This window comes from Sorex fumeus, unplaced genomic scaffold (assembly GCF_029834395.1).
Source record: "Sorex fumeus unplaced genomic scaffold, SorFum_2.1 ptg000079l, whole genome shotgun sequence".
NCBI lineage: Eukaryota > Metazoa > Chordata > Mammalia > Eulipotyphla > Soricidae > Sorex > Sorex fumeus.
Genome location: NW_026606136.1, coordinates 5,311,905 through 5,325,804, shown reverse-complemented (window position 1 = coordinate 5,325,804; position 13,900 = coordinate 5,311,905).

Sequence of the window (13,900 nt, the reverse complement as noted above, 5' to 3'; positions counted from 1 at the left end):
AGATACCGGGGTCTGGACGAACATGGATGTTCTCATTTACTTGTGGTCTATACACAAGACACAGGGTGGAAAGGATGAAGGATGGCAAGCGCCTGGCCCTGGAGGAGATAAGAATGCTGAGGAAAGGGAAACCGGTGGGCAGGGAATGAAGAGGGTTGGCCACCACTGCAGGCCAGTGCTCACGGTCTTGGCCTTTCCGCGATGAAGAGGTGAGGGGACTGTGTTCCTCAAAACCACAAGGGTCAGCCCCCATGCAAACACGTGACTCAAACTATAATGAGAAATTTAAAAAATGAGTTTGCTAAGGAGGCGGGGGTTTGGGGGGTGTAGAGAGGGAGGGAACCTTGGACCATTTGTGGAGGGACACTGACACTGCTTAGGAGTTGAATGTTGGATGCCTTAAACTCTTATCAACAGCTTTGTAGATCACAGTGTCTAAATAAATCCAACAAAACAACACCCAAGCATTCACATCAGTGCACAAGGATGAATGAACTACAGGAGTGAGAACACACAGAGACATTCCAGATGGGTCATGGTGACATGACCACTTTCATGTAGGGCACTTTCCACCTCTGTGAAGGGAGGTTCTCACCCAGTAAAGGACAGTCATCACCTCCAGGAAGGGAAGGCGTCACCTTCAGGAAGGGCACTTACCATTTCCACAAAGGGTGGCATTGCCTCTGGGTGGGATATCTAGCTCCTCCGAGAAGGGTGGACATCATCTGTGCAATCTGTGAAGGCTCCTCAGTCCAGTGCACACCCTGCACTTGACTGATCCCAGTGGACACAGGGTCGGGAGGGGACGGAGCTAAACCTGAGAGCCCAGCCAGGGTTCTGGTTATCCCAGAAGTCTGTCAGGTGTGTGGCCTTGAGGTGGCATCTCTCCCCTTGGCCACAGGAACTGGCACGGAATGTCCACTGTGGGCCCAGAAAACCTGCAGCTCGAAGTTCTCCGGAAGCTGAGGTGCTCTCCTGGATGCTCTCAGGCAGTCGTGTCAGAACGGACGTGAACAGACTCAGTTTACCTAACGGTGGCACAGGCTTCGAGACCCAGACTGCCCTTGGGCGCCAGAGGCGAGGAGCTCCCCACCCACTTTTCTGTAAGCCTAACCCCCTGGAAACGAAGAACTGTTTAGAAAGGACTAGTGGGAATTCCCCGTTACATTAGCGATTTTATCGCCTCTTTGTTATTGATGAGTAAGTAGGCAACAATTCAGGAAGAATAGAGAAGTCGATCCCACCACTGCAAACCCTGACCCCACTGACAGAACATGCCACGTCTTTGTCCTGGAGACTCAGGCTTCCTTCAGGGTTCATATTTACGTAGAGACATAAAAGGATTTTCAATGTATTTCAGGGATTGAAAACAGAGGGCATTTACTTGATTACAGTGGAATTAAATGAGACATCTGTAACAACAAGACATCAAAAAAATTGGAAATCACACATATTTATAAACAATGGAGAAAGAAAATACCAGGGAAATAAAAAATATTTTGAACATTATTACAGAAATACAACTTATGAAAATATACGAAGATCATTTTAAATTTAATTAGCAACCTTCTACTTTACTAAATTAAATGAAAAGTGAATTAAAAACTAACAATTAGAAAAGTAAATTGTGGGGCTGGAGCGATAGCACAGCGGGTAGGGTGTTTGCCTTGCACGCAGCTGACCTGGGTTCGATTCCCAGCATCCCATAGGGTCCCCCGAGCACCGCCAGGAGTAATTCCTGAATGCATGAACCAGGAGTAACTCCTGTGCATCGCCGAGTGTGACCCAAAAAGAAAAAAAAAGAAAAGTAAATTGTAAGAGAGAAAGAAATTAGTGGAGATGAAAATAGGAAAAAAACAGTGCCACGAACCTGACAGCACGCTGCTGGAGCTGAGCAGTTCTACACTCCCCTGGCCGACAGGGAGGGGGGTCCTGGGTCACAGCATCAGCAATGAAGACGCTGCCTCCATCGGTGGGCCCACGCGCAGGAAACAGAGTCAGGGCTTATTTCAGCTGCACGCTGGAGGTGGTTTTACCTGTGTGAGACCCAGAGAAGTGGATGCTCCAAGCTGGCAAGAAAGAACAAAAGAAGCCAAGCAATGCCCTGTTCTCGGAAGCTGCCCAGTTCTCATCTGCAGGCTGAGTGTCCACCTGCCCCCCCCCACCCTCTGCCTCCACTGCTGCTGACCGTGACCCTGCGGTGCTGTACTGTCCTCCCGGCCCAGTGGGGACGCCCTCCTGGGCAGGCAGGAGCAGGCAGCGAGTGCTGGCCGTGCAGGGCACCAGGCAGGCTGCTGCGTTTTTCTGTTGGCAGCCAGGAGCGGAGACGCTCCGTGCTCTTCGTGTCTCCATCCCCAGGGAACCCACGGGACGCCGCTTTACTCGCTGACCCACATCTGCGTGGAGGGACCCTGAGCTCCGAGTGGGCCTGCTTGCTCCTCAGCGAGGGGACAAGAGCCTGGCTTAGGGGCAACTGGGGTAAGAGCTCTCCCAGGGCCAGTTGTCCTTTACTAACACACGTCACCATGAATGACTTCCACAAAGCTCCCAACAGCCTGTGTCCAGAGCACAGCCTGTCAGCTGCTCCTGGTTACACTCAGGCGGTCACATACAGTCACAGGCAGACACACAGTCACGCACAACCACATGCAGTGTCACACAGTCACACACAGCCACACTCAAACATCTAGAGTCACACACAGTCTCATGCCAACAGTTACAGGCAGACACACAGTCACAGGCAGACACACAGTCACGCACAACCACTGAACATCCAGAGTCACACGCAGACTCATACTGACAGTCACAGGCAGACACACAGTCACACACAACCACACGCAGTGTCACACAGTCAGACACGGTCACACCGAAGATCAAGAGTCACACACAGTGTCATGCTGACAGTCACAGTTAGACACACACCATTACACACAGCCACACATAGCAGACTTCACACACAGCAGCCACACCTGAACATCCAGAGTTGCACACAGCATCGTGTGATGCAGATAGTTACACTGTGGCCAGCATCTGGCTTTCCCATGTGTCCTGATCTCCCAGCCCTGTCTGTGGTGACCACTTGGACATGTTGTGGTAGCACTGTAGCACTATCCTCCCGTTGTTCATCGATTTGCTTGAGCGGGCACCAGTAATGTCTCCATTGTGAGACTTGTTACTGTTTGGGGCATATTGAATTCGCCACGAATGCTGGCCAGGCTCTGCCATGAGGGTGGGATACTCTCGGTAGCTTGCCGGACTCTGAGAGGGATGGACGAATCGAACCCTGGGTCGGTCGTGTGCAAGGCAAATGGCTTACCCTCTGTGCTATCGCTCCAGCCCTATGTCGTGGTAAATGACCTTTGTTCTAGTTGCCTTGACCATTTCTCTGGCCTGCAGGGGCTGTTGCTCTGTGGTGTGGGAACGCCCTGGAGTGCTTGGTCTGAGCTCTCAGTGGCCATGCAGCGGGGACGGGCAGGGCTGCCCCTGGGGCTGCTCCCCAGGGAAGGATGTGTGTGGCCTGCGGCAGCCCTGAGGCTAGGCCCAGGGCCTGGAAGGTGCTGCCTGGGCTCAGGGCGAGCCCACCGCAGGGTGCAGCGGGCTGCTCTGGGGAAACGTGGGCCTCACGGTGGAGCCAGACCGGTGCGGTGCAGAAGGACACTGCGCCCTCCAGCCTGTTTTCAATTATGCGGATTCCGCCAGTTACTGACAGCGTCTAAGTGTCTAAATCCCCTCAGTTGTCTTCAGGCTCAAGGAACAGGATCTGAGCCAGCCCTTGCTTTTCATTTCAGAAGGAATGAAAACGCATGTGGCCTCCACTTCTGCAGGTCGCCCAGATGTAGCGCAGGCTCATGAGTCATGTAATTGCTCTGCAGCCGGACGGTCCCTGCCGAGCGCCTCAGCTCCGGGCTGAGAGCAGGGCTTGCAGGGAGGTGACGCTGCACAAGCCCCCGAGAAGGAACACAGAGAACTTAAGCACCTCCCAGCACTGGGCCATTGGTGGGGTGTTTCCACACCCCCCTCCCCCAACGGTAGCTCTAGCAGAGAGCAAGTTTCAAGTACAGGAGAAACTTGTCATGGGTTGAATTTTCAGCCCAAGGGCTCTATTCCGAAGCTCCCCACACAGCTGGCTGCAAAGGTCCATTTCTCTATAGAGCATTTTTAGTGCACTGTGCTCAGGTAGCTTTTGCCTGAGTCTGTATTCAATCCTTACAGGAATGAGCACCGGGAAATGGAGAGTCCTGTGGGCATCATTTCCACTGAGGACATGACCTTCTCTGGTCTTTAGTTCCGTGCTCTGATGCACATCTGTGAACCTAAAATCTTGAAGGGCTTCCCTTGGGTGTAAAGATTCCCCAGGCAGAGGTGGTGGCCCCCCGTGGGGCAGCCCAGGGCTACAGTGGGCTCCTTTGGTCTCTCCCCTCCGGCCCTTGCAGCTCAGAGCTTCCTTGCTTTCTCCCTAGTTGGCTGCCCACGTCCTCTTGCCTGCAGCTGTGATCGCTCCCACCCTGCAATGTCTTCTCAGAAACAAACCTCCTTCAGCCCTGTTCTGAGGGCAAGATCCAAGGACCTCATCGTCCTTGTTCCACTGAAATGTGTTTTGTTTTAATTTTTTTGTTTGTTTTGGGGTCACACCTGGAGATGAAGAGGGCTAATTCCTGGCTCTGCCCTCAGGGGTACCGTATGGAATGCTGGGATCAAACCTGGACTGGCTGCATACAAGGCAAACACCCTATGCTGTACTATCATTCCAGCTGCTATTTTAATTTTCTTTTTAAAATGCGTGCCCCAAATGGAAATGGATCCACAGGAAATTGACTTGCATGGCAGCCTCCCAAGTTCAGGTGGGAAGCTATCAGCATGGTGCACCTGGGGGGCTAAGAACACCTTCTCTGCCACTCACAGTGACTCCTGTACTCCAAGCAACACACAGTGACTCCCTGTACTACAACCATACATACAGAGTGTCTTCTTGTACTACAGCCACACACAGTGTCTCCCTGTACTACAATCATGCACAGTGACTCCCTGTACTACATTTACACACAGTGACTCCCTATACTACAGCCAACAGTATCTCCCTGTATTACAGCCACACACAGTGACTCCCTGTACTACAACCACATACAGTGTTTCGTTATGCTACAGCCACTCACTGTGTTTCCTTATGCTACAGACACAGTGTTTCCTTATGCTACAGCCACTCATTGTGTTTTCTTATGCTACAGCCACTCACTGTGTTTCCTTATGCTACAGCCACTCATTGTGTTTCCTTATGCTACAGACACAGTGTTTCCTTATGCTACAGACACTCACAGTGTTTTCTTATGCTACAGACACTCACTGTGTTTCCTTATGCTACAGCCACTCACTGTGTTTCCTTATGCTACAGCCACTCACTGTGTTTCCTTATGCTACAGTCACTCACAGTGTTTCCTTATGCTACAGTCACTCACTGTGTTTCCTTATGCTACAGTCACTCACAGAGTTTCCTTATGCTACAGTCACTCACTGTGTTTCCTTATGCTACAGTCACTCACAGTGTTTTCTTATGCTACAGACACTCACTGTGTTTCCTTATGCTACAGACACTCACTGTGTTTCCTTATGCTACAGTCACTCACAGTGTTTCCTTATGCTACAGTCACTCACTGTGTTTCCTTATGCTACAGTCACTCACAGAGTTTCCTTATGCTACAGCCACACATGGTGTTTCTTTGTCCTACAGCCACACATGACGTTTCTTTGTCCTACAGCCACACAGTGTTTCCTTTCCCTGCTGTCACCCGTGCAATCACACATGTTTATTCTCCTGTCACACACAATGTCCCCTTGTTCTACTGTCACGGCTGTGATCTTACAATATTTACTTATTGTGCTGCTACCATGTGATAATGAAAAATATTTCATTACTTTTGCTTATTTTATTTGATATTAATTTGACAATTGTATAATTCTGAATACAAATATATTATATATATTTATATTGGTCAACTATCAACCCTGAGAAAAAGAACAAAATCCTATCATTTGCCACCACATGGATGGGCCTTGACAGCACAGGTTGGGGTGAGATCGACCAGTCACTGTAAGATAAATAAACTCGCTTGCATGTGCAGTTTGAAAAGCCACGCCGCAGCAAGAGAAGGCAGACATTCCGGGAGGGTCAAGGGGCGGTGTTTGCAGAGAACACACGTTTTCAGTTACAGGAGGAGTGAGCTGCGTAACTTGACCCGACTCTCCAGTAATGCACTGCGGATGTAAGTGTTGGGAGTTTGCCAAAGGGAATCTCAGGTGTGCAGGTGTGTGCCTTAAATATACAACATTTTTTGGTCACTATACTTCAATATCACTGGACAAAGTGGAATTATAAAGATAGAGGAATTGGACTTGGAAGATAATTGCTGATGTGCAAAAACTCCCATGTATATTATTAGAGGTGGCGATAAAAAGCAATCACTCCAATGATTGCCTGTCCGAGATGGAAAGAGAAACACAAAGGTAGGTGTTAGCAATAAGACTGGCGAACAGATGGAAATATAACTAAATTATTGGAAGAAAATAGACCTCTTGCTAAAATTGTGCTTGGTAACTTCCTTAAGATGTCCCTGCCACAGAGGCAGGCTGGGGGCAGCAGGAAGCTGGGGACACTGGTGGAGGGTAGCTCCACTGGTGAAGGGACTGGTGTCAGAATACCGTATGCCTGAAACTCCATCACAAATGCATCTGTGCGAGTGGACTTTCTGTCAGAATCCATGCTCCGGCCCTTGCTACTCTCAGTGTCCGGGGCGTGTGACAGCCTCATGCATACCCGCCTGAGACCAGCTCGAGGTGCCGCCTATAACCGGAGGCCCGTGTGCACACACACTGTCTCCACGTTGTCTCCAGCGCCCTGGGACCTCCAATGGTGGAGCTGCCCACCCTTTGGTTGGGTTTGAGTGGGGACCGTCAAACACTGCCTGCTCTGGCCACACCAGCAGGGTGCCAAGGGCGAGCCAGGAGGCCTGAGTGTGAGCTGGCTGGCGCCTGCGGGGCGTGTGCAAGCACATGGAGGCATCTGCACAGGTGTGTGCAGCTGTGTGTGCAGACATATGTGCAGGGGTGCACAGGGGTGTATGCACATAGGTGTGTATGCAGAGCTGTGTGCAGGTGTGTGCAGACACGTGTGCAGGGATGCACCGATCACAGATGTGTGTGTGCTAAGGTATGTGTGCAGACTTGTGTGCAGGTGTGTGTATGTGTGTGTGAAGTTGTGTGTGCAGGCATGTGTATGCACGGTGTGTGTGCAGGCGTGTGTACAGGGGTATGCAGGTGTGTGTATGTGTGTGTGAAGATATGTGTGCAGGCATTTGTATGTACAGGTGTGTGTGCAGACACGTGTGTAGGGATGCATAGATCACAGATGTGTGTGAGCACAGATGTGTGTGAAGACTTGTGTGCAGGTGTGTGTATGTGTGTGTGAAGATACATGTGCATTTGTATGCACAGATGTGTGTGCGGACATGTGTACAGGGGTGTGCAGGTGTGTTTATGCAGAGATGTGTGCACAGGTGCGCTTGAGTGTATACCTTGCAGATGTGCACACGTGTGCATGTAATATGCCTGCTCGTGTACACAGTGTGCATGTGCGTGTGTACACACGTCGGAAGAAGAGCCGTGCCTGTGAGGCATGTGCCTGTGGGCTCTTCCCCGGCAGCTCCCACGAGTAGTCCTCATATTGGGAAGTGAGAAGACAGAAGACTGCAGGAAGGGAAGGAGGGTGGGGGGTGGGGAGAGGGAGAGGATGGGGGCAGGAAAGGAGAGAAGGGGAAGGAGAGGAGGGGGAGGGGAGGAGGGGGAATGGTGAGGAGGGAGGAGTTGAGAGGGGGGAGATGAGGAGGGGGAGTTAAGGTGGCGGGAGGTATGGAGGGGGAAGGTGAGGAGGGGGAGTTGAGGAGGTGAGCAGGGGGTACTTGAGCAGGTGGGAGGTGAGGAGGGGGAGGTGAGGAGGGGGGAGGGTTGGAGGAGGAGGTGAGAAGGGGAGGTGGGGGAGGGGTGGAGGGGGAGGCGAGGAGGGGGAAAGGTGAGGGGGGGAGGTAAGGAGGGGGACGGTGAGGACGGGGACATTGGCCTCTTTGTCTCTGGAGACTCCGGTGGCAATGGGGTTCTCTGTGGCTCAACTGAGCCCAGGCAGGTTTCGTGCAGCCCCTCCTGAGCTGGACACTGTCTTGGAGCCCTGGTCCTTGAGCACGCGGTCACACCGGGCAATGCATGCTCTGGGCAGCCCTGGCACGTAAGGCATGGGGTGGTGTGGGCAGCCGTGCTCTCGGGGCAGCAGGCAGGAGAGGCGAGACCTTCACTCCTTGTCCATCTGTGATGGGTTCCGGCAGGGCTCAGGGGGGCCAGGGGCCAGTCCCAGCAGCATGAGGAGGACAGCTGGCCGCTCAGGCCCGGACTGCAGCCTGCACTCCTGCCCTGGCCTTCCCCAGCCAACGCTGCTCATTTGTGCAGGTTGGGGGCTGTGCGGGTCCCCGGGGGGTGAGACCCGGGCCTCTCCCCCAGGGCCATCCCAGCAGGCGCACAGGCGGCTGGACAGGGCAGCTGGAGGGGCGCTGGGGCCCCTGACGGCGGCTGTGGAGGCCTTTCGTTGCCGTGATGAAGCGTCCCACCCTCACTCCTGTCCTCATCGGCTTCAGCCTTGGCGTGGGCGCTCGCTCGGAGGAGCTCAGTTACTGAGATCAGCCCACCCCGCACTCCGCCCCGTGTCAGGTCCCCAGGGTGAGGTGTCTTGGGAAGGGTCACGCTACCCCCGCCCCTCCTGGCCTCACGGGGCAGGGGACGAGGCTGTGCGCGTCAGCACAGATTTACGACGTCCGAGGGTGTTTCATTTTCGGCCGCCAGCTGCAGACACCCCCTGCCCCAGTGAGGTGGCCGTGGCTACTGCGCTACCAGCGTGGCCTGGGCCAGCCCGCAGGGACCACGCATGCTCCCTCGGGTGGTGTGCAGCTCAGGAGACACAGAACAGGAGTCATCACAGCAAAGGGCACTTGGGAGCGCCACGGGACCCCGGCCGGAGCGGGGCCACGTGGACAGGGGCAGCTGCCTCCCAGGTCCTGCTGCAGGGGCACCTCTGCCCGCCCCAGGGGAGAAGGGCCCCGCGTCCTGGGCACGGCTGAGCCAGGCTCTGTCCTCCCTGTGGCCTTTGCGCTGGTGTCCCCTCAGCAGGGGACTCACTTCTCGGCCCTCACTTGGCTCCCGCACAAATGCAAGCCCTGGCCTGTGGCTCAGTGGGGGCAGGAGTGCCAGGCCAGGACACAGCTGGAAGGGTCTCTGGGTCCCAGCGGCCCCCCGGCCCCCTGCCCTCCTCCACTCTCCCGTCGCCCTCAGCCCTCAGTGGTCGTCACACGCGTGGAGTTGTGGAGCATGGCACTGAGTCCCTCCCACCAGGAACAAGAACGCGCCCAGAGGGGTGGTCTGGAGGCCTGCGTGGAGCAGGACGTCAGCAGGAGATCCAGCCATGGGGCCGGTGGCTGCCAGCGGCATGCCTCAGCCACGCAGGTGGACACTGTCCCACGTGGACACTGGTGTGAGGGACGATACTCACTGAAACTCTGACTTCCCTTCCCTTGGTCTCCCAACAGCTGAGAACAGTCGGAGGATGCTGGAACTCCAGAGCTGTGGTCATCTACTCGCTGTCCACAGCTGTGATCACCTATTCACTGTCCAGCTGTGGTCACCTACTCACTGTCCACAGCTGTGGTCACCTACTTGCTGTCCACAGCTACAGTCACCTATTCACTGTCCACAGCTATGGTCACCTACTCACTGTCCACAGATGTGGTCACTTACTCACTGTCCACAGCTACAGTCCCCTACTCACTGTCCACAGCTGTGATCACCTACTCACTGTCCACGACTGTGGTCACCTATCGCTGTCCACAGCTACAGTCACCTACTCACTGTCCACAGCTGTGGTCACTTACTCACTGTCTGTGGCTGTGGTCACCTACTCACTATCCACAGCTACGGTCACCTACTCACTGTCCACAGCTGTGGTCACCTACTTGCTGTCCACAGCTGCAGTCACCTATTCACTGTCCACAGCTATGGTCACCTACTCACTGTCCATGGCTGTGGTCACCCACTCACTATGCACAGCTGACTGTGGTCACCTACTCATTGTCCACAGCTTTGGTCACCTAGTCATTCTATGCTCATAGGTATAATCATTTGCTCACTGTGCACCAAAAGTCAGGTCAGGCTGACCATTGAACAGTCAGTGTGTCAGTGGACATTGGCAGAGGTTTTTGGACGCCCTAGGGAGGGTCAGTGTGGTCGGTGGATGACTTGATCAGTGGGAGGCTGCTGGAGGGTTCTGTCTGATGACCGTGGCTGGTCTGGTGGGCAGTGTCCATGCCCAGTGCAGTCAGGGCAGGGCTTCCCTCCCCATCTGTGCCCACGGGGTGGTGTCCAGGGGCAGGCGGGATGTGTGGAGCCGCGTCTCTCCCCCTTGGGTCTCTCAGGAACTTCTCTGAAGCAGAGATGAGGAATGGAGGGCCTGCTCCGTAAGCGCCTGCGGGGTCCCAGGGGAGCCTCTGTGTTCTCTGCCACTTCCAGGAACGACCCACCCACCCTCAGGCCGACTCCCAGAGGAGATGCAGGTTCGCTGCAGCCTCCGGGTCCTGTCCTGGCACTGCCCAGTGGGGCCCGGGCCACCTGGCCGCTGTCCCACACCAAGAGAGCAGCTGGGGGTGAGGGGCCTGAGACGCCGCGATTCTGTCCCAGGGCAGAGGGACGACAGAGGCCACAGGGAGGCCCTGTGGGGGAGGACGGGCCAGCCAGCCCGGCTGCTCAGGAAGCCCCATGCTGGTTTGCACGGCTGGGACCCCCTGCTCTGCTCCCAGGGAGTGCTCCCATGCGAAGCCCCCAGTCCTGCTGTCCCACCCCAGGCACCCCAGCTCCTGCTCTGCCTCCCGGAGGTGATCACGCTGCCTTGGGCCTGGGGAGGGGGAGGCCCTGGGCTACAGATGGGGAGGAGGAACAGGTCTCTGTAAAATCCACCCTTCGAGCGCCTGAGTTTCCGGTCACAGGGGGCAGCCTGTGGCCCTGGCTGGGGGAGCAGCAGGTCCCTGGATGCCCGCCACGGTTTCCCCTGTCCTGGGGACCCTCGTGTGTCGGCTGCCCTGGACACCTCCCCCTTAGCTTCTCTGAGACTTCTGGAGTGAAGAACGTGGCTCTCCAGGCTGCCACTGTGCTGACGGCGGGGTGTGTGGGGGACATGCACATGGGGGCATCTCCTGTGCCCGGCTGTGCCTGGCTCTCCCCACTCAGAGCCCCTCACCCCGAGGTGACACGACCGAGACACGCTCTCCTCTCTGCACGTGGCCCCCAAAGCCCCATCAAGGGTCTCCTGGACAGCCCCTGGGTGGGAGCAGCAGAGAGAGGGAGCTACCCCGAGGACACCCCTCACTCCGGCCAGGGCAGGCGCTGCCCTGGACAGCCCGTGGCTGCACCCTGGCAATCTCACCGGAAGTGTCTCCTCTCTGCAAGGGTCCATCCACCCCTTATCCTCTCGGGTTTTTCTGGGGAACCAAGAGGACTGGCTGCCGGAATGCCCTCAGTGTCCCCACCCCCCCGGCCAGTCCCCAGTGGTCTCCAGGCAGATACTGGAGCCCAGTTCATGGGACACTGAATGCCCAGGATGCAATGTGTCCTTTGTGCCACCAGCTGTGACACAGGCTCGGGGCCCTCTCAGGAACACCAACTGCCTGGCCAGAGCAAAGCAGCACGTGAGGAAAAGGAGGAGCAGGTGTGGGAGCGGCTGTGTCTGACTGTGCCTCAGGGCCTCTGGGGGCAGGCGGGGGAGGGCCTGGGTCCCCCATAAGCCCGCTTCTGGGGTCTGTGCACCTGGAGCTATTCCCACCCCTGGGCATGTGGGCGCATGGACAGGGGGATGGGGTCGGCAGGGCGGGTGCCACGTGGCCCCTTTGCAGGAGCTGCCGAGTGCGGCCGGGTTCCAGGAGGCCATCTGGGTGCTGGCGTAGTCTCGGCGTCGAGTGCCGAGACGTCCCACAATGCAGGTGCCAAGCTGGCCGCCGCATGCCCATTTGCCTGGGAGTGCTGACCATCACCCTCTGCTGCCTGGGGGTCCTCCCAGGGGCAGCGGGTGTTAGCTGGACAGGGGACTGGGCTGTGTCAGCTGGTAGAAACGTGCTCTGGGGCAGACAAAGTGAATTTCCCCAAGGCTGCCCAGGAGGGGGCTGGCCTTGAGGTGAAATCTCCCCTACACACGGTGTCTGTGAGGGTCTTCCCATCAGGGCCGGGGGCTGCCTGAGTGGGCGCCAGGAGGCAGCCCCCCTGCACTCTGTTCTGAGTCACCTGATGTTGACTCAAAACCAACTCTGTCTGCTATGCAGTGATGACCTCATTTCCTGTTCCTTCTTCCTCTAAGAAAAATCATAATCTGAATTGATTCATCTGATCTTTTTATGAAGAAAAATCCTCCAGGAGAACTAAAATTGCTCATTTCCCACGCGATGGCGTGCTCTGGAAATGAAGCCCGAGCGGTGGCAGCAGCTTCCTTCCAAACCCCGAGCCCTGGGTGTGGTGCCCACCGGAAGGTGCCGGGGCCCGGGGCGGGGGCCAGGGAAGGACGGGCAGCCGGGCGCTCGGCCACGCTGACCCACAGACCCAGGCCTGGGGAGGACGGAGCCCCGAGAATCAGCTCGCGTAGACACGGTCTGGAGGGAGCTGGGCTGTACGGACGAGCTCCGGGACAGACAGAGGCAAGCAGGGCCGTGTCACCTTTGCTGGGAAGTGACTGTGAGGCCCTGTGGACTGTGACCAAAGCTGTTAAGGCAGGCTGAAATGTGGGCTGAGTGGTCAGTGTAAATGTGCAAATCATTCAAGAGTGGAGGCAGAGCTCGGGGACCAGGGGCCAAGACCCCCGTGGGAGTTGAGTGGACTCAAGGAACAAGTGCCAGACCCTTTCTCTTTCCCTCCCCTCCTTCCCCTGCCCTCCCCCCCCCGCACCCCTCTTCTCTGTCTGCTGCTACCCCTGCCCTCCCCCGCCTTTCCCTGCCCTCCCCTCCCTCCCCTCCCCTCCCCTGCCCTCTCCTGTCCCTCATGTCCTCTCCCTGTTCCCTGTCCCACTGTGGAGAAATGTTCGAGTAGCCTTGGTGATTTTGCGACTTTGACCCTGTTCCTGCCTGGCCCCTGTCCAGATCTTTTCTGGGCCCGGGTCGCACTGTGCATCCGTGCCTCACTACCCTGGCGGCAGGACAGCGTCTGCGCCTCTGGACAGCACGTGCTGCCATCCTCCAGCAGCCGACGGACGTCTGTGCGGTCTTCCTCTTAGTGGATGCCGTGGGCAGAAGCACTCCATTCTTGGAGCATGTCTGTGCCCCAGGAGGGTGGTACTGGCTGGTCCCCTGCCCCCGGCCCCCCAGCATCTGCCTCCTGCCCAGTCGGAGCAGGCTGTCCACTCTGACGGAGCCCGTGTCCTGGATGGCCGTCACCCCACACCCCTGCACAGACACCCTCACCTGGGCTGCTACTGCACCCCTTCCTAAGACCCTGAGTCTGGCCGCAGAGGCCAGCCCACCTCCTCCACCTCCCCAGGAGCTGGGCTTTGTGCCTGCCTGAACCATTGTTGATGGTCTCCTCCCCATGCTCTGTGGCCCTCCTGCTCCTGGGGGTGGTGGCACGAGGCTGCCCTTGACTCGGGAGTGGCAGGAAGCTGCTCAGAGGTGCTGACACCTCCCGGTAGAGGTGAGCATCTGGTGAGCACCTGGCCACGCTCTGAGGACGCGGTTCAGCGTGTGACACGCAGGGCCATGAGGCCCTCCCCAGCCTCCTCCCCAGCAGAACTCAGACTTGTGCTGGTGCCGGGAGTTAGGGCCATGCTGGACCCCACAGATGTCCA